Source organism: Mastigoproctus giganteus, chromosome 5 (assembly GCF_048544385.1).
Source record: "Mastigoproctus giganteus isolate SK-2022 chromosome 5, ASM4854438v1, whole genome shotgun sequence".
Lineage (NCBI taxonomy): Eukaryota > Metazoa > Arthropoda > Arachnida > Uropygi > Thelyphonidae > Mastigoproctus > Mastigoproctus giganteus.
Genome location: NC_143579.1, coordinates 70408970 through 70417977, shown reverse-complemented (window position 1 = coordinate 70417977; position 9008 = coordinate 70408970). Strand labels below are relative to the sequence as shown.

General features: G+C 34.1%; 1 protein-coding gene across 3 annotated transcripts in view; it reads right to left on the bottom strand.

The window, feature by feature from the left end:
• Positions 1-3474: 3474 nt before the first annotated feature.
• LOC150085473 (uncharacterized) overlaps positions 3475-9008 on the bottom strand; it is a 620530-nt gene continuing 614996 nt past the window's right edge. For all 3 annotated transcript variants that reach the window (XM_090374054.1, XM_090374052.1, XM_090374053.1), the window contains exon 26: positions 3475-3691. The gene's annotated coding sequence lies outside the window, so the exon portion shown is untranslated. The remainder of the gene's footprint in view (positions 3692-9008) is intronic.

Below are 9008 nucleotides of genomic sequence, written 5' to 3'. Positions count from 1 at the left end.
AGGAACCCTGTGTAATTAGTGTTTATCTCGTGGTGTTCAGAGAAGGAATTAAACAATGACAAGGAAGATTAAAACGTCTACTTCAGTCATTCCAAAATTAGCAGCTCTCAATCACACAAGTTGTCTGTCCAACATGTCACTCCAAAGCATGCAATTTCATTAAATTTATGGTTTTGAGGTCCTTTCCTATTTTCACAACAACATTCTAACCTTGTCTATTGCTTTTTTTTTCTATACAGCCATCAAGACTGGACTTTGTCACTTTTAATACATTTTATAACCGTTTTATCTGTTTTGTTTTCGCCTGGAGTGGGAAAATTTGTTGCAAAGTTACTTGAAGGAGAAACTGGGGAAACAAAAACAAAAAAATTCAGCCAATCAGATATTTTCATTTTGCTTTATTCGCAAAGTAAGAAAGTTCTGCATCTCTTATCAAGCATCATGTACGGTACTATTCTGTGATCCTAAATTTTCAAGTGATTTGCATGAAAAAAATTCACCCATTACAACCATTCTTTTCTAACCTGTGATAGAAAGGCCAAAAATGTAAGTAAATTTATTATTCTAGTTTTCATTACTTTACATGATGGACCATTCACAAATTATGAATGTCCATGACGTCGGCAATCGCCAAATGTTGTACAGTTTGTGATACTAATATATGTTACCCACTGCTCTAGATATATTTTTATTTATTATTATTTTGTACTATTCTTTGCATTTTGTTACAATTTGACAGATCAATTTGTAATTTTATTACTCTGATGTAAGCAATTTATTTATTTATATGTATTTTTTTTTATTGAAAATTCGTTGTTGAATCATCTGCAGATTACAGAAAAATATTATAATATGAATTTCCACCAATCACTCAGAACTCAACTTCCTTTCTTTGAAATTCGACTTTCTGCAGTCTAACTTCCCTAATATAGAGGGTCACTTTACACTGGTTCACTTTTTGAATTACTGCAGTATCCTGCCCAAAACAAAGATGCAGTAACTTAAATCGTTTCTGCATGCAAAACCACTGTTCTGAATAGGTTTAACAGAGTGTTTACGAAAACTTTCCATTTTTCATTTGTGATGATTCAATTACTTTGAGTAGGTAACTATTTTTTTTTTTTTTTTTTTTTTACTTATGAATTTTCATATTAAACTATAGTGTCTGATTTTTTCCCTTTTTGAAAATGAGCAAAAAATATAGTCAACACTTTCATGATCGATGGCTCAAAGACGCTAAATATAAGAAGTGGCCCTGCAAATTAGACGATGATTATTTAAAATGTTTTTGTAAATATTGTAAATGCATGCTGACAGCTGAATTAAGTGATATTGAAAGGCATCGTAATATAAATGAAGCAAAAGAAAGCCGAAGAGCCCTTTAATTTCCACACGAGACAGTACTGCTATTCAAGAAAATTGGGGATACAGAACATGCAATGGCAGAAGGAAGCACAGCATTTTTCCTAGGAGGGGTGGAGGTTTTGTGGGGCCTGAAACTGATACAATTTTTGGGGCTATCTTTAAGAAAAAAGAATGTAAAATTTCTTTGTACTTTACTTAAAGCTGGTGGCCACTCAAACCATGAACACTAGCGGCATGGTCCAAGTGCACCTTTGGATTTCTAAGTAATACACAATTTTTAATATTTTCATTAATTTATTGAAACATTAAAACAATACAAATTCTTTCTTTCAAAATACAAGTACTTTCTCCCACTGATCACGAAACGTTGGCTCGGCTGTACATGTAAATCAGCCAAACTTGATTTAATTAAAATATTGCATGTATTAAAAGTTGGTGAACAAAAAATTTATTCCTACATGCGCCACCTTGCAAAATATCCTGCCGACACTCATGACTCCAACGCTACCCAACACAACAGTGCGACAGAGGAGAAGTCGGAATAGAAAGAGATAGCGGTGTGAATCGATTGCAGTTAAAATACCGTATCTTACTTTTGCAAATCTTACAAAAACATATGACCATGGGAACATATTGCTAGGACACCTCCCAGGGTTGAAGGGGCCTTTTGCAAGTGAGCGGCCCTGAAGCTTAAGCTTCATTAGCTTCACTGTAAATCCGCCTCTGCACGTACTTCTATTATTCTTTCCTTTTATAATTTTCTTATATATTTCATAAACGTTTGTTCTGTATATTATATTGCCAAATGGTCGAATATAATATATTATTGTCATTTTTTTTCATTCTTTCCTAATATTGAAATAAAGATAATAATCAATAAAACATTATTTATGTGCATTACTTATAAACATAAGTGTTCCTAGGTCTATCTAAAAAAAAAAACATTCAAACTAATGGTCGCCATGCCCCCCTTACGATGATACCTGGATATGCCACTGCTTCTAACAAACAACTGCACACGCATATTGTGAATGTTCAACTCATCAGTGTAGAGTGATATGTAGGATCTGCCTAATACTTGACACAACATTTTTTTGATTTAAATTGTCAGATGGAAAGCTTTCTCACAGCAGAATATGGAAAGGAAGTTAAGTAGAAAGTGGAAGAAAAGAATAAATGCAATGAAGAAACTTAGATAAATATATTTTTAATGATAACATTTATTTAATTAACAAACGTTTTCCACAGGATATCATTTATTTTTTCTCATTTAAACAGTATGAAGAGGCATTAAATTTACATTGTACAGTAATAAAACTTTGTCCCATAATTAATACATAGCTCATAGTGACTTCCAGCAATGCAGTTTTGCTTGTTTCTATTATCCAGATAAGCTTTGCTTAACACAAAACAAAAGAAAATTTTTGATGCATGATTAAAATTACAATTTAATGCTTAATAACTAAAAAAAGCCATAAAGGGAGCATTAATATAGGCTGAAACATTCAGTAGGAAAAGATGACTCTTTATCCATGTAAAGTTTACAACTATAATTAGATTGCATTCAGTATAAAATAACTACAGGATTTAATTTTCATTTGCAAAGTAGTGAAAAAAAGAGTAATTTTTTCCCTACTGAGTGCTTCAAAGATTTTGTGGCATATTTGTTTATAGAAAAATTTTCAAAAAAAATAATCATGTCACAGCAATCATTACACCTATTAATTATTTAAGTAAGACATGTTCTAGAGATTGCACTGAGTGGGGGTAAAGCTAATGATTTTCCAACTATTAAGAAAATGCAGGTGAAGAAAATCCCACCAACCTACAAAAATATAAAAGTGGAATATATGCTTTTGCAGTAAAAGTACATTATTATTAAAAATGTTTTGCATTTAGTGTGTATGTCATATTTACATTAACCTATGAATCTAAGCAGTGAAAGAAATCTTCATGTCCCAAAAGTATTTTCATCATGGCGTCGAAAAAAATACAGGCAAAATTTGACAATTGACTACGAGTGTATTTAAGCTGTATGGATACCATACAAAGCATTAATTGTCATTTCTAAAGTTAACAAAAATATATTTAAAAGTAGAAGTCGCATAACCTTTACATTTTTTTTTCCTCAGATAATTTATGCAGTAGTAAAGACAAGTTGTATGCTAAAGTGGATCTCTTCAGTTGTTTCAAACACACAATTGTTTCATCACAATCATAAATTACTGTAGGGATGTTAATTAAATGCAGTTACCAAAGGGGGGGAAACTTATTTTCTGGAACTGGCTGCTTTACATTTCAAGTGAAAATGGATTCTATATATTGCCTAAAAGAAAGGCAAACATAATGAACAGTTTATATTTAAACAGAACATAAAAAAACATATATTCAAAATTTGTATTCAAAATATTTCAAAGAAAATACAGTATCTGAACAATGTAATAATTCTACAAAATTTGTAACTGACAATTACAGCATGCCATATAAACATGCAAAAATAAAAAGGTGCATTTTGTTAGAAAGATAAAGTCTGCATACATTCAATTACTGCATAAAGCCCTGTAGCACTATTAGGAACTACTGAATTTGCCAATCCATTTGGATGCAAAGGCCATTGTTATATTTTGACACAGAGCTGCATATTGCAATACTATTATTAATCACAGGGCTACTGTCGAAATGTACCTTGATTTTTAAAAATCTCAAGAAATATTTTAAAAAGCTTATTTTTCTTTGATTAATCAAAGGATTCATTTATTAAAACATATTAATTAAAAACTAATTAAGTAATCATAATTTTGAAGCTCTTTAACAAAAGCAAATATGCAAGGGGAAATAATAATAATAAAAAAAATTTCGGTTTTTCTTCAGTACAACCATATACCATTTTACAATGAACATAAATGCATCAAACTCATTTTCAAGCACCCTTCGTATGAAACAAAAAAAAAAAAAAAAAAAAGGCTGTGTGAACTCGTATTCCCAGTTGTTTTGGTATTTTTTACAGGGATGTTCGAAAATGAGTCTGATGCATGTTTTATTTCCGCATGTGTATTTGCTTTTGTTAAAGAGTTCCAAAATTCACGAATTCTTAATTACTTCTTAATTAATATGTTTTAATGCTTTTATCGATGCTTTTTTTTTTTCAAAACTATTTTTCAAACATCAGGAGGTGAAAACGTAAATTGCAGCATTCAATACTAGAATCACCAAATCACAATAGCAAATTTTTATATTGAAGCTGTCACTAAGTAAGTAAATAGTTATTTTAGTTTTGCATTTTTGTAACTTCTACAAATTTGACACATTTAATACTAAATGCACCATTCTTCATGTTCAGTAATAATAAGTTAGTGTTCTATAATAAAGAAAGTAAAAAAAAAATTTTTTATCTCAATATGTACTTTCATTTTTAGTATTTTATGCCAAAAAAAAAATACTAGACCACAATGAACAACTAATGTAGTTGGTAACCTAAACTTTTACCAACTAAGTTGGTAAAAGTTCATTTCACAAATATACATGGTCTCAATTCTAATCTCAACAATGTCCATTTCCACTTGCAGTCTGCCAAATCCCATGTACTTTTTCTTACAGAATCTCAGTTATCGGTTGATTCGACCACTGCTCATCTCAGTTGCCAGAATTATTCGCTGTATGATTCCTTTTGCCTCAAAGGTAGTACTTGTGCATATGTCCATTCCGATATTCCCTGTCAGAGACTTGGTAATTTTGAATCTCCTCGTTTTGATCTTCTCTGGCTTAAAATCCCTCTACCTCATTGTGTCAAATTCATCTGCTGTCTATACCGTTCTCCCAACTCCACTACTCACTTGGAGCTCTTTGACTTCATCTCTTTGCAACTTGACTTTCTCCAGCCCAACTTTCCTAACAGTGAGGTAATTTTCCTTGCTGATTTTCATGTTCACAACTCCAGCTGACTTCGGTTTTCTAGTCACACTGACCCAGCTGGTCAAGACGCTGAGGCTTTTGCAATTACTAACGACCTTGCATAGATTGTTCATTTACCTACAAGAATACCAGATAATCCTAACCATGCAGCCAACACGCTTGATCTTTTTCTCACAAACAACCGTTCTAAGCACATGGTTGAAGTGAGTGATCCTTTAGACACCTCAGATCACAACTTGGTGCTTGCCTCTTCTCCAATGGAGCCTTTATCTCATGGCTATTCCTAACCTTGTATTGTTTGGTATTACAAGAATGCAAAATGGGATGACCTGCGAGATTTCTTTTCTTCTTTTCCTTGGTCGGATTACTGTTTCAAAATTTCTGATGTCAATGTTTGCTCAGATTGTGTCAGTGAAATTATTCTTGTGGGAATGGAATCCTTTATCCGACACTCTACTTTAAAATCTCGTCCTTTATCTAAACCTTGGTTTTCCAATAAATGTGCTACGGCTGTTCAAGAGAAGAATGCTGCATATCATAATTGGCTTGTTTTCAATTCTTCAGTTCCATTTTCTGCCTACACCAAAACTTGCAACAATTGTAAAGCAGTTATTAATCAGTCCAAACTAGATTTTGAACAGGCTAAGAGTAGAAAACTTGCTTGTTGCCCTAATGGTAGCTGAGCATTCTGGTCTCTTGCCAAAGCTATTGGCCGCAACTTTTGCCCTTCTCTGCTCCAACCTCTGTCAAAACCAGGTGGTTCTGTTGTCACTTCAGCCAAGGATAAAACTGACCTGCTAGCATCCATTTTTCTTCCATCTCCTGTATCAATGATCCTGGTAAAACACTTCCCACCATTCCCAACTTGCTCCATTCAATGCTTCCTGTGGTCTTCCGTCAAAAGGATGTCAGAAGGATTTTGATGAATCTTGATGCTAAGAAAGCTCCAGGTCCTGATGGTATTTCTCCACTTGTTCTCAAAACCTGTGGTCCTGAACTTACTCATGTTCTTTGCTGCTTTTTTTCACTTTCTTATACCAGATGTGTTTTTCCTTCTGCTTGGAAATTTGCTCATATCCAGCCAGTTCCTAAAAAGGGTGACAAATCCCTCCCATCCAATTATCGTCCCATTGCAATTACTTCTACTCTTTCTAAAGTAATGGAGAAATCAATTAACTGCCAACTCTTAAACTACCTAGAAACCTTCCGTCTGATCAATGATCGCCAGTATGGATTCCGTCAGCATCGGTCCACTGGTGATATTCTGGCTTATGTTACCCATTTATGGACTAATTAAATGGAAAAGTTTGGTGAAACACAAGCAGTTGCTCTTGACATCTCAAAGGCTTTCGATCATGTTTGGCAAAAAGGTCTCCTAAACAAGCTTCCATTTGCAATTGATTATCCAGTTTTCTCTCTGATCGCTCACTGAGGGTGATGGTAGATGGCTCTATGTCTTCCAACTTTTCCACTAATGCTGGTGTCCCCCAAGGTTCAGTTCTTTCCACACCTATTTTCCTCTTGTATATTAATGACCTTCTTCCATTGACTTGAAATTCTATCTATAGTTTTGCCGATGATAGCACATTGCCTTCCACTTTCCATTTTGAGAAACCTTGCCCTGCTAAATCAACTTCAACTTCTCGAATATCCGCTACCAATTCCTTAAATGCCCATCTCTAGGTAATTCTCCAGTGGGGCAAAGACAGCTTAGTTGATTTGAATCCTTCTAAAACTCAGTCTTGTCTTATATCTCGCAAAAAGGATTCTTCTTCTCCTATGCTTATCTTTGATGACACTCCAGTTTCTAGGCAAAAAGATATATCTCTTTTGGGGATTACCCTGACTTCTAATCTCTCTTGGCTCAAGCACATTACAGATATTGCTTCCTCTGCATCTAAAAAACTTGGTTTTCTCTTTTTCGTTCTCAGCGTTACTTTTCTTCCAAACAGCTGTTCACTCTGTACAAATCGCAAATCCACCCTGCCATGGAATATTGTTCCCACATCTGGGGCGGTGTCCCCAAAACCTCTCTCAGGCTTCTAGATCCCATTCAGAAGATGGCAGTTAGGTTAATTAATGACTCCTCTCTAACAGTCTCTCTCCACTCGCTGTCTCACAGACGTATTGTTTCTGCTACATGCCTTTTCTACAGGTACTTCCATGGGCACTGTTCTTTGAAATTGCCTTTTTTTAATTCCCACTCTCTCTTTCAAAACAGTCCAAACACATGCCACCACCAGCAATATCCATTTACTGTCCAACTTCATACTCACAGAACCAACTTTTCATCTTTCTTGTTTATTCATTCAATTGCTGTTTTCTGGAACAACCTTCCTTCATACGTATTTCCTGAAAATTACTGTCTATAGAAGTTCAAGTCTAATGTCAACAAATATCTTCTTTCGTCTTCTCAACCTCCAACCCAAGCATGGTACTAAGTACTATAGGTTATAATACCTCTCGTGTTTGGGGTTTTCATAAAAAAAAAAAAAAAAAAAAAAAATTATAATTTCTAGTGCAGTGTGAACATTCAAAAACTTCTTGTTGCTTTGCAAAGCACTGTTTTTTACCTTTTCAAGCTTCTCCATTTGTGCCTGTTTTCCTCATACACTTACATGATATCCAGCTTTTCAAAAGTTGGCGGCTATGTCCTTGAGTGAATAACCCATGATTTCTAACAGATATCTTAAAAATTATAATCCCTATTCATAACTTAATTCAATTTGCTGGGCCACTCTATTTGTGGGTACAGTGTTTACTATGCTCATCATGGTGATTTGTGCCTGCTCTCATTTCTGTTTTACCAATGTTTATGTTGCATCATTCTGACTCAATGCTACACTGACAACTTATCTATTATGTAATTAGTTATATAATCTACATCAGAATGTCTTAATAATGAGGGATTTTAACTTTCCTGATATCGACTGGAATTTGTGTTTGTCACTCACACAGTAGCAGGATTTTATGAATTTACTGGATGACTGTTTTCTACACCAGCATGTTAGAGCAGTAAAAAGAGAAAGAAATACTCTTGATCTGATTATCAGCAGCAACCCTTCATACATTAAGAATCTGTACATAAAAGAACCACTAGGAGCAGTGATCATAATGTATCAATGTGGGATTTATTTTAAAAAGTAGCCACTGTCAAGGGCAAAGGGAAGGCCTTTTGATTTTGTAAATGTGACTACAATGTTTTGAGACAGTTTTTAAAAATCTATTCAGTGGAACTAACTGATGATGTTACTAACAGCAAATTCTAAATGGGAAACATTCATGGAAGTAATGGTGGAAGCTATAAGGCTTTTTATACCAACTAAGAGGGTACTGTCTGAAACCATGCCTCTTAGATGGTATGAAAAACGGGGTATTGTTGCAGACAGTACTATGTGAGAAGAGATAATGTTCAAGGTTTTGAACTAAAATGGATGTCAAAGGACCTGATGAGACTAGTGGCAGAGAAAAAAAAAAATGCAAACAATGTTTATACATTCTCAGGAGATACAGAAACCTATAGCAGGTACAAAATAGTTGAATGAAAAGAAAGGTGGCAAAGAATTCTTTACTTGTTTGAACCACACTGATTAGCTATATATGAATGATGAATGATATAACAGTAGATCATTCTGCTGAAGTTAGTATTAGTATTAGTGGTAGCAAATGATGCAAGAAAGCAAACTTATACAGCATCAGCCAAAAAAAAAATCCATTTTAATGTCCATCCT